Source organism: Chenopodium album, chromosome 14 (assembly GCF_948465745.1).
Source record: "Chenopodium album chromosome 14, dcCheAlbu1.1, whole genome shotgun sequence".
Taxonomy (NCBI): domain Eukaryota; kingdom Viridiplantae; phylum Streptophyta; class Magnoliopsida; order Caryophyllales; family Amaranthaceae; genus Chenopodium; species Chenopodium album.
Window position 1 is genome coordinate 13687033 of NC_137847.1, and position 13244 is coordinate 13700276.

Sequence of the window (13244 nt, forward strand, 5' to 3'; positions counted from 1 at the left end):
AAACACGTAATTCAGAATATAATAAAAAATACTTTAGAACATTCCCATGTAATTTAGAACATAATCAGATTAACTTTAGAACATAGACATTTAACTTAGAACATAATCAGAATTACTTTAGAACATAGACAAGTAATTTAGAATATAATTAGAATAACTTGTAATTAAGTTAATGTTCCAAATGATACCCATGTTCCAAATAGTGACTAGAGAATGAAGAGTGTTAGATTGAACATTGACATGTAATTTACAACATAATCAAAAATACTTTTGAATATGTTATTCAAACAAAAAAAAAAAAAAAAATATACATGTTATTTATAAAATAATCTGATTGACTTTAGAACATATACATGTAATTTAGAACATAGACATGTAATTTAGAACATAATCAGAATTACTTTAGAACATTGACATGTAATTAGAACCTAATCATATGTCTTCACACTTACATTATCTTTCTCTAGCCCCGAATTCCATTGTTTTTGACATTGGCCTTCATAAGTTTCCATGTGCTTCAACAGAAATACTCCACAATCATGTTTGTTTGCATCGCTCTTCCATTTCATCTCAATGTTTCTTGTTTCGTAAGTGGAGAAAACAACACTCTTGTTATCAGTTTCTTCATAGAACTCACCAAATGCCTTCAACTACAAAATTAATAATATGTACTTTAGAATATAATCAGAATTAATTTAGAACATATACAAGTAATTTAGAACATAGATATGTACATTAGAACATAATCAAAATAACTTAAATTAGGTTAATGTTCCAAAACAGGTTAATGTTCCAAAATTTCTATATAGCATAATAAGAAAATAATAGTTAACCAAGTCAAAACTCTACACCTTACCATCTTTGTAAAGTCATCTCCATATTTATCTTCAACAGAAACATTTGGTGGAAGAAATCTATTATCAATGACATCGAGAGTTCCTTCCAAAAAGTTGAAGCACAACAAATAATAGTGATCCGGTAAAACAGCCGGAAAGAAAACCTATGTTTAGAAAATAATCAAATACTTTAGAACATAAACAAACATGTGTTTAGAACATAATCAGATACGTTAGAACATAAATAAAAATAAACAGAACACAATAAAAATAAAAAATAATATGTTACCAATTGAAAGTTGTTAAATGTTGTTACTTCGGCATTTGTCATTTCTTTTCTCATTTGATGAAACAATGCTTTCTTTCTATCTTCCAAACTTTCTGTATTTTTGATGTATTTTTCAGTGCAAAGAATGAGCTGAAAAAAAAAAGAAATTAAAACTTAAGTAATTAGAACATTGACATATAATTAGAACATAATCAGAATTAGAACATAGACATGTAATTTAGAACATAATTATAAATACTTTAGAACATTGACATGTAATTTAGAACTCAATCAGAACTACTTTAGAACATTATTAGAAATACTTTAGAATATTGATATGTAAATTAGAACATAATTAGAATTACTTTAGAAAATAGACATATAAGTTTGAACATAATTAGAACATACATAGCATTCAGTAGAGAAAAAAATCTACTCTTCTTGTCTACACCCCGCCTTTTGTTTTCATAATTTATTATGGAAACAAAAGCATCTGCAATGTTGTTGAACATGTGACTATTTCCTGAAAGACTATCCATCTCATCTCTCCTAATCACCGTTGCCGCTTTGTCAGCATACAAAAGTTCTCTAAAATAAGAACAAAAACTATATTAAATCAAAACAGCATTTAAATTTAGGGCATGCGCATATAGTTTCAAACATGTACTTTAGAACATAAGCATCTACCTTAGAATATAAGTACAATGTTTAGAACATAAGTATATATATTTATTATAAGCATATAAATATAGATTGATGAAATCTTACGCGTTATCTCCTTGAGCAAAAGCATACTCTGCTATCATTTTATGATCTACATTGTTGAAGAGTTTTTCCTGATTAACCATAAAAGGCGAACGCAAGTACATTGGAAGCTTATCCTTTCCTCTTTTTTTCCTTGTTTCTTCTTCTTCTTCTTCTTGTTTTTCTTCTTGCTTCCTATTCAATTGAATTTAAAAAAAAAACAATCAACATCTATAATCAAATTATAATCAAACAACCATCATAGCCTAAACCTAATTTCTAATGTTTTCAAAATGATTACCGTTGCTTATTTTCTTTGTTGTTCTTTTCTTCATCATGCTTCTTCTTTTCTTTTTTGGTTTTGTTGTCCTTTTTTTCTTCATTCAATGTAGGTGGAAGATCTTGATTCAAAAAAAAAAAATCACAATTAACAAATTCACATAATTAATTTGAAACATAACCAAAAAAAATTTAGAACATTAAAACAACTTTTGACATAATCAAAAATTTATATCATACAAATTAAATATTATAAATATCCAGTATACATATAAGAAAAATAAAATTTAAATAAGTTGAAATTACCAACTATTGGTGAAGGTGACAACAAATTGAAGCTTGGAGGAGAAATATCTTTATATGTCTTTTTTGGAGGAATTGGTGTCTTTGGTGTGTCCTCATTCCTTTCCTCTTTCTTCTTCGTTGTACATAAGAAAATTTTAAGCTTATTCTTTTGTCTAAACATAATCAAAATTACTTTAGAACATAGACAAGTAACTTAAAACATAATCAGAAATACCTTAGAACATAAACTTAAATACTTTAGAACATAATCAGAAATACTTTAGAACATTATAAAAATAAAAATAATTAATCTAAGTCAAACATCAAAACCTTCATAAGCAAATAATTATGTATTTGTTATTCTATTCCTAGTTCATAAACTTGTAAAAATCACACCAAACCACACTAAACAAACTTGTAACACACAAACCAATATACATAACTAGAACACACAAACAATTAATTCTATATTAAAGTTTTACTAAATCATCCAACATATGTTCTAAACCAAAACCATTGTTTTAAATATTCCTATTACTAATTTACATTGATTACCCTTCCTTTGCTTCAACTTTCTTGTTTATCATTTTTTCCTCCTTTTCTTCTTCCTTTGTTTCATCTTGCTTCTCCTCTTGTTTTTCTTCTTGCTTCTCCTCTTGTCTTTCTTCTTGCTTCTCATCTTGTTCTTCTTCTTGCTTGTCTTCTTGTTCTTGTTTTTCATCTTTTCCTTCATCTTGTTTTTCTTGCTTCTCTTCTTGTTCTTGCTTTTCCTCTTTCTCTTTTAGTTGCTTCTCTTTGTGATCTCTTTTTGGGTTTAGAAAATCGCAATTAAGAACATCTTCAACCATTTGATCATCTAGAGCAACCGTGAATGAAAAAGAATATAAGAAAATACTTAGAACATAAGAACTTTGAAATATAAGTACAAAATACTTTATAACAAATATGTAATTTGAATAAATGTGAAGTTACCAATTTGTGGAGAGGGCAACAAGCTTTTCTCTTCATTCTCCTTGCTTTTTTTGTTCATCAATCTCATCATCATTCTTCTCCATGTTTCTCTCTTCATTACCCTCTTTGTTCACATTAAAATTATTAAATAGAAACAATTAGTATACAACCTAGAAAAGTAAATAAGAAAATGAGTTTGAAAATAATGTGAAATTACCAACTATTGGTGATGAGATATTATCATTTTTCTTCTCATTGCTTTTCTCTTCTTTGTTGTTCTCTTCTTTTTCTCCTTCATTTGATGTCAAGTCTTCAAAATAATTATAAAACACAATATTAGAACATAATAATATCACAAGGATTTGATTTGGAACATAAACATAAACTTTAGAACATAAAGTATAAACTTTAGAACATATAGTGTAAACTTTAGAACATATAGCGTAAACTTTAGAACATAAGCATATAACGAATATTCTATTTCATTCTTTTTAGTACTTTTTCTTTTCCAAATTCAATTTATTCAAAGAACATTAATAAGAAATGAGTTTGAAAATAATGTGAAATTACCAACAATAGGTGAGGAGATACTATCATCTTTCTTTTCATTGCTTTTCCTTTCATTGTTGTTCTTTTCTCTTTCTCCTTCATTTGATGTCAAATCTTCATAATAATTATAAGGCACAATTTTAGAACATAACTATATCATAAAGATTTGATTTGGAACATAAACACTTAATTTAAGAGCATCATTTAGAATATAGATATAATTTAGAAATTAAGCATGTAATTACCATGTCCTAATGTCTTTGGTGACTTTTCATCATTGAATTTCTTCCATGCTATGTTCATCAACATATCCAATTTTTCTATGAATGCCGGCTCATCGAAGAAATGTTGATCTTGACTAAGTATAGAAGGACTTTTCTTCGGTTGTTTTTTTTTTCTTGATTTTCCAATGGCTATATATAAAAATAACACTTTAGAACATAGGCTGAAAATAGTTTAGAACATAACCAAAAGCTAATTTAGATCATAAGTAATTTAGAACATGATTATAATATCTTTGTGGTATACTTGCCCCAAATGTTGTCTATAAGATGATGCATTTTCTCACTTGTTTCTTCCTCAACAAAAAAATCTTTTGCTTGGTCCAACATGGAATACATCTCTTTCACATTCGATGCAAGACTTTTTGCTAAATCTCCAAATTTGCTTAAAAAGCCCTAATAATTTAGAACATAAAGTAATAAATATTTAAAACATTATAGAAATAAGTAATTAAATAAATAAAAATATATTAAAACATTATACCATCTTGTCACCGACCAACCAACTAATAGATCCATGAATAATGCTATTACTAACAATTAAGAACGCAACAAGTATCACTAACTTAGAACATTCTGAAGAAGAATTTAGAACATGCTGAAAATAGTTTAGAACATGCTAAGCTAATTTACAATTCACAGAAGTCATTTCATTCATTTAGAAATTCTGAAATTACATAATTAGTTGCAAAACATAATAGACAAATCACATATTCAAAAAAAAATCGAAGACAGAGGTAGCAAAATCATCAAAAAAATAATCCAAAAATTATCGAAAAAACTGGTAAAATGAAGCAAAAAAAAAAAGAAAAAAAAAGAAATCAAACAATAAATACGAGTACAATTCGAACCGAATAAAATAGGACTTAATAATCGTTCAAAAAAAATCGAATAGAAATCGCAAGATGAAATTAAAAAATCGAAACAGCAAAACAATAAAAAAAATGGAACAAAAATCGCACAGAAATCGTCTGGTAAAAAACGAACAAATCGAAAATAAAAAAAAAACTAAGAAATCTAAAAATTGAAGTCGAAATTCAGAAAAATCGCGCAGAAATAGATGCAATTTCGAAAAAAAAATCAGAAAAACGCAAAAATCGACTTGAACTCATGCAAAATTTGTACAAAATCGAAAAAAAAATACCTGATTTGAACAATTTAGGTTGTTAATGAGAAATTCATGCGAAATTTGAACAAAAACACTTCAATTTTGCAGCAATTTGTGTTCGATTTTGGGGTTTGAGGAGAGAGAAAGTAAAGAGTTTTGGAAGTTCAAGGAGAGAGAAAGTTTTGGACGGTGGGTTTGGAGAGAATTATTGTTTTAATCTTAACCGTTCAAAATAACTTAATCGTACGGCTGAGATTGGTTCTTATATAACTAGGGTTCTTATATAAGGAGGGGTTCTTACCGGATCCCTCCCCTATATATATATATATATATATATATATATATATATATATATATATATATATATATATATATATATATATATATATATATATATATATATATATATATATATATATCCGCCACGTATCATCATGACTAGGCAGATGATGTGGCGTCAGGTCATTTCTTGAGTCTTTCTTATCTAATATATAATTACAGAGACACTTTTCACGAGAATCCTCCAAATCCCCAATACTACACTCTCATTCACTCCCGCCTTTTTCACTTATTTAATTTTTTTTTTCTTTTTTTAATAAAAAAAGAAAAAAAAATTACACACGTAGTTTACATACAATTCACCATCCACTAATTGCTCTCTAAAAATATCAGCCTTATCTTAATCTATTTCTAATCTCATTGTCAAAAAAAAAAAAAAAAAAAAAAAAACCAACCACCCACTAAACGTGCTAATCAGTTGTAAAACTCCACACCTCCACTTTCATTTTCACTCCCCATAATATATCAAACTTAAGATTACTACTACACTTATCAATACTCATACTTCATAGCAAAAAAATCTAAACAAAGACAAAATCAAACTTGGTGATACAGTAGATTATTGTATTGGGTATCTTCGGTTTCTGATTCGGTAAGCAATCAATTTTCGCTTATAATGTTATACAGATTATTATGAGGACTCCCAGTTTAGTATAAGATTACAAACTTTTAATTTTTAAGCTGTTTGAATATATCGAATGTTATTAACGTATGATTATAATGAATGTTATCAATGTACTGATTATATTTATATCTTTAAAATTTTATTTTTCAGAGCAATAATGTTGGTTTTTTTTTTTTTTTTTTTTTTTTTTTTTTTTTTTTTTTTTTGACAGGAAGCAATAATGTTGGTTTGATCTTTACCATGCTTTTGGAAATACAAGGTTTTGCTTTTATCGGTTGGTTTGATCTTTACCAAGTAGGGTGCTTTTGGAAATACAAGGTTTTGCTTTTATCAGATACATAATTAATTTTTACTATATAAATACTATGAGTTGGAAACTGAATAAGGAATGTGCCATCATATTATGTAATTAGATTGGTTATAATTTCTTATGTGTGAATATATAAGTTCTGCACTTCTGCATATGTAAATGTAAAAGGATTGAAAGATATTGATCAAGTTATAAAATTTGATTAAAAAAAATTAATGTTGCAAGGTTTTCAATACTTTTGATTATTGGTTATGGATGATTATTTGATTGTATTTGTCTACTGTATAGAGTATATATATATATATATTTTTTTTTGACAAAAGTGTATAGAGTATATAAAAGAACAATTTAATCATAATCAACCATCCAAATTCTCTCAATTATATTTAAAAGGTTCTAATTTTATCTCTGTTACTAATAATAATTAATATTAAAAAAATAAAATAAAATAAAAATACACTGAATTAAAAGGTTTACTTTATCTCTGTCAAAAAAAAAAAAAATCAATTCTAATTTCTAATCCCCTACTCATTACGAAAGAGAATTGATACAAGAAATGGCTACACCATTAGTAACTTCAATTCTTCACCTTATCACTATGATTCTAATAGAAATTAATTGAGGAATATGACATTATAAAAATAATATATTCTGAATTAAAATATAAACTAAGGATTTTTTTTTTTTGACAGAAAACTAAGGATTATATAGCTTGCAAAGTGTACCGAGTATTATTATTTGCGAAGTGAGAAGGCACTACCTTATGTAAATTTCAGCAACATCAAAATCAACTTTTCATATTTTAAATATATTTTTTCTTATATATCCCGTGCATTTTGCACGAGTACACTCTAATAACCCCAATTTAAGAGGATGTTTAAGTTGATTAATTACCACCATTATTTTTTTGATGAGTAACTCTCATAACCCCCATTTAAGAGGATGTTTAAAGTGATTATTCACCTCCCTTGATGCTTGGGATTCTTCTTCTATTTTCTTTCATGTTTCTCTATAAGTAAAAGAACCTTTATTTCTAATTTTTACACTTGAAAAATACATCAAACACAATAGTCTAAACACATTCTCTATTTGGCATAAGTTACTTGACTCAAACCTTCCACCCAAAAGTTTTTTTGTGTGAAAGTGGTAAGTTAACCTTAGTGTTCGTGCCGGCGAATACAATTGAGCACCTTAGTTGCGCTGGAAATTCGTTTCAAATCAGTTATTTGCATCACGATACACCGTTATTGTTCCATTATCATATAATTTTTATTATAAAACCTTATTTATAATACATTATACATAAAATAACCTAGGCACTGCCCGGGCCAAAAGCTAGTTTTTTATTCAAAGGAGATAAAAATTTATATTATTATTAAATTGATGAGTGTGTAACAGACTAATAGGTTAACAAATGTATTGTGTACGATATCCTAGCCAAATTGACTCATACAACATATATTTGTTTCCAAAATTCCAACCCAACTCGTTTCAACCAGAACACGCACTTTGATTACAACCCTCCTTAATATATAACTCAGCTTGATTTGAAAATGGACAAAAAATAACTAAGTCGGACGAACTCGGCGACCCAAATCAACCTGCCAGCAATATGAACCAGTTACAACCAACCGGAAACCGAACCATGAACCCGAATTGGCAGTGCTAATTATATTGGCCTGTCCTTGAGATAGACAAGATCCTGTATACCTTTCCGCTTTAAAATACTATCTTGAGAGCATCTATGTTCAGCTGTACATGAAATGATAAAACCATGACCTGTAATAAATGGTGCTGCTAAGCTTTCACCTCCAAATCATGAACCAAGGAGTAACAGAGAATTTCAGGCTAAAGCCAAGACTTAGCCTCTCCATTGAGGCTAATTATGAATTTATGATGATCAATTCAGCAAAAAGTCATGGTACGGGGTTGATTGGAGTGTGGAGGTTATTGAGAGTTGCAATGAGGAGAATACGAAGCTAGAGCAGCTGCATGCAATGCGGAAATAATGTAGCAGGATTGACACGCAGTTTTAAACATCCCCAATGCAGGTGGTTTCTCACACTACAATACTGGACATACAGATAATGAACATATAAACTAATGGACACATCAAGGTTCATATCAAGATGAGAAACAAAACAATGTTAACACCAACTATATAACCAATTATCTTAACTCATGGACTCATGGTGGTGACACTCACCATGCTTGTGTTTTTACTAAAACAATAAAGCAGTAACAGTGCTCTATCACAGAAGTAATCTATTGGTGCTTCTGCTGCTGATCAAAACAATCATTCAAATTGGAGTTGGATTTTCTTAATATGCTTCAGTTTATAATGATGTAAACATAGGTTATATTATACTTATGCTTAAGGATGTTGTAATGGTATAGGTTAGACTAATCCATTTACCCGTTGTGCAACTGTGCTCGTAAAACCTTAAATGTTAGCATAACAATGAAGTGTACTTCATTCTCATTATGACTGTACTGCTTGGGAAATTGTAAAAGGTTAATTCATTCTGGCAACCACAAGCTTTCGATTGTGATGGCAGATGGAGGTAGAAGCTGCAGACCTGCAGTGCTCAGGGATGATACTAAGTGCACCAGAATTGCAAGTGAGAGTATGAGAGGGACTGAGGAAGAGCAAGAGCAAGAGACAGGAGAGAGAAAAGGTTGGGAATTCTTTCATTGTTAGTGGTAGCCTGTGGTGGTGATAGTTTCTTATGATCATCAGCAACACTCAACGACACTCCCCAAGTGTTTTGAAATTTGTACCAATTTGAATTGGACTTCTAACGATAAGTGTTCATGTTGTACATCCGAACTCTGAACTACTCGGGCACTGTTGATCCTTGGCTGATAGGCAACATTGTTACGCACATCAAGCAACCCTAAAGTGCCTGGTATCCTGATAAATGAATGACCTCCAGCCATCCATTGGGCTAAGGGAAAGTCAGAATGCTTCAATTTGATGACTCAAATCTCATCAACATATATGGACAAGCAGAGATCATGTTTAGCATTCAGTACTTTTAAAGGCCATAACAGATATCCAACGATGACAGCTGTTCTGTTACAGAAGGCTCAAACCTAAGTCTTCTAGGACTGATAGAATTACGAAGTTCATTAAGTCAATGCACCAAACAGAAATTTCCTCAGTAAGACGACAAAACTAATTAAATGATTTATATTGGATAGAATTATAAAAAAAAGAAAATAAATAAAAAATAAAAAAAAAAAGCCTGTAAGTAACAGCTTACATACAGAAAAACACCTGAATTTTCACCAAAGAAATCAGAACATCCCATCAAAAACACCACATCACTCATAGGTATTTCTCATCAGTCATCACAGCTCAAAACTTGGAAGCACAGAGAGATACTATGTGACTGACAATGATACCTTCAACCCTAATTAGTCTGCAGTAAGGACAGAAATGGTAGATTGGAAATGCTGCTTGAAACATTTCTTTTTTCAAAGGATGCACTCAATAAAAGAAGCATATCAGTTGGCAGTTGCGCTATATATGCACAGAACCATCCTAGAGGCCCTGAAAACTTGCTCATCCACTCAGATCCACCAAACCACCACTGTTCAAACTCTTTATACCTCTCTTTTTAAGAACAAGAAAGACATTACAAGCTACCAAGCTAGGAAATCAATCATGAAATCACCTGTTCTAACCAGCATACCCTGAAGTCAAGACAATATTGATCTAGTTCAACCTCTATGCCTCCATGATAGATGCATCAGCTTCATCAATTGCCTAGATTATTCCCATGCTTAAGTAATTCTATGCCGTACCAACAATTTATGACTTCCAAGTCTTATCAAAACTTTCACACTGAATCTAAGATTTATCACTAAGCCATGAAGATTCTGAAGTATTAAAAGCACCAAGATCTCCTAGGCGAGACTTTACAAAAAGAGAAATGTTAGCACCATGATCTCCTAAGAGAGACTAAACAAAAGAGCAATGTCACGGTGATGCATATGTTGCCCCAATATGTCAAATTCAACTCCTATCAAGGCAACATGCTCCTATGAAAGCAACATACATAAAGAGGCCAGAATATATCAAACTTCAGATCAATTATAAAGCTTGTGAAGGATACCAATGGCAAGATCAATTGGCATGATTCATCTAACAAGATGCATTGTCAAGATCAATATCCATAATGGATGGGTACCAACCACCATCCATCGATGAGACTGTAGCGCAAAACCTCACTAGTTTTATGCGATTGGGCCTTGTTATATGAACCTACTATAACCACATTGCCAGCTATTAGTAACACGATACAGTTCTTACTAAGCTTAGCATTGTAGTGAAACTAAAATCAAACACCAATCCTCCACTTAAGCATCCAAATCACTTCATCACACTACATCACAAAAGAAGTTGAGCATTGTATGGTACCATCCAAAGCTCAACTATATACAAAACATTTTCTATTAAACCATCAATCCCCTACTTTTCTTACTTCCAAGCTATGTTACTCGGTCTCTTTATTTTACTTCAAGTACCCATGTCGGACCCTCGACACTGTGACACTTCATTTTAATTCAAAATTTAGTATATTTGTCACAAACTAGCTAGTTTGGACACTTGGACACGTAGCCAAGTTGGATATTGGTACCTAAGTCTAAGTAACAGCTTCCAAGTTCCAACATTAATCATAAAACCAAACAAATCACCAATTTCGTGACAATTACAGAAAGCGAGTTCAATAACTACTCAAGTAATCATATCACCTTTAGCCTCATTTTCACATGAATTTGACAACCCTGAAACATTTCTTTCTTAATTTCATCAATTGCAATACTAACCATGCTACAATACAAGTCATACATTCGCCGAATTCATAAATCTCTATATCAAGATAAAATGATTGTAATAAACTAAACGATCAAAACCCCACAATAAGAATTCCTCAAAAGCTACAAACACTTAGATCATGTACTAGTATTCAATATAATATAATTACGATCGCAAATAAGCAGGAATCTTAATGCGAATAAAAAGCATACTCATAATATACGCGATAACAACAGAAGTAATCCCAGCAGAAGCATACGAAACCCTAACACTCCGAGCCCGATTCTTGTCAACAGCAAGGTCCATGAGAATAATCCCAATTCCACCAAGAACAAACATAAACCCAGAAGACAATCCTTCGATAATGTACTGCCCGTTAACCCGACCCGGAAGAAAAACAACGGGTTTGACGGCCCCAGTGAATTGATCTTGGGTTGACCCGATACCAGGTGGTTCGACGATGACGTCATAGACAATGCCGGAGACGACCATGAAGTAGGTGAAAAGGATGAGAGAGAAAACGGTCATGGCGGAAGGAAGGGAGAAGGAAGGGAGTTTGAGGCGAAGGCGAGGAAGATGAAGGAAAGAGAAGGGGATGATTCGGAGGATGTGGAGGATTGGATCGAGTGAATCGATTGGATCTGAGGGTGAATTAGGGTTTGTGGATTGGTGAGTTAGGGTTTCTGATTTGATCGCCATTGTTGATGTTGATGAAGCTTTCTCTCTCCTACTGTGGAAGGTTGATGAAGGGGAAATGGGGGAAGGGAAGGATGTGTTTGGGGGATTTTTTTTTTTTGAAACTTGACAAATCAGAGTGATTAGTGATTAGTGATTAGTGATTAGTAAAATTATCAAAGTAATTTATATCTATACTTAGTTAGTATTTAAAAACTCAAACCAAGAAAAAAACACATGTTCTCTCCTATTACACTTTTTTATGTTCTTTTCTAATTCAATGTGCCACATGTCTTTTCACATCTTTAATTTTTTAAATTTTTTTAATACATCATCTTTAACTCTTTCATTAAACACTTCATCTTTAGCTCCCCTCTTCAATTCAAACTTTTCGTTTTCTCTCTTTAATTTAGTCCTTCCACCTTCTTTTTTTCAAGCATAATTTCGAATCAAAGTCTCAAAAATTTAATTGATTTATTCATGATTTCGGTTGCACATTGCACTCATAATAATTTATTGGTATTTCCTTACTCATCTCTCAATGTAATTTTCTATGAATAACCTGTGCATTTGCACGGGCCAAAAGACTAGTTAAACAAAAGAACAACAGACCAAATACCAAGCAAAACTAGAAACGAAAGAAAATGATGAGCCACAAACGGGCAGCACACCGAAAGGTCTGAAACCAATCCATACACAAGTCTTGCCAATAAACCAAAAGAACGAAAGCACACGATAACCATTTAAACCTTTATTTCGGACCCATACTTAACGTGTAATATGGAACCCTTGACAGAGACAGTAATTGAACCTTGATATATGTGATGAGTTGAAACCTGCAAAGAGACTGAAGCGAAATCATGATGGAAGCTATTGAGAGTTGAACCAGCCGGAAGATGAATGCACCCTGTAGTCTTAAAACGAACTGTTGACACCATTCCTCTCCAAGGGATTAACAAACACTAATGCTTCCTCGGAGTCTAAGACCATAACTAAAAGAGTCATATTTCTTAATGACTCTACCATGAGAAACTTGGCTCCCAAATCCAAGTTCTCTGCTTGCAACTTCACCAAAGGAGAGAGCAAGACATTGAAGGACTTTGCTTACCCTAAACATTGAAGATGGGGAATAACAAAGGGATGAAAGTAACTAAAAGAATATACAATTT

The 13244-nt window shown here is 31.2% G+C and overlaps 1 pseudogene; it reads right to left on the reverse strand.

The window, feature by feature from the left end:
* Positions 1 to 11434: 11434 nt before the first annotated feature.
* Positions 11435 to 12209, reverse strand: LOC145578971 (uncharacterized; annotated as a pseudogene).
* Positions 12210 to 13244: the final 1035 nt, after the last annotated feature.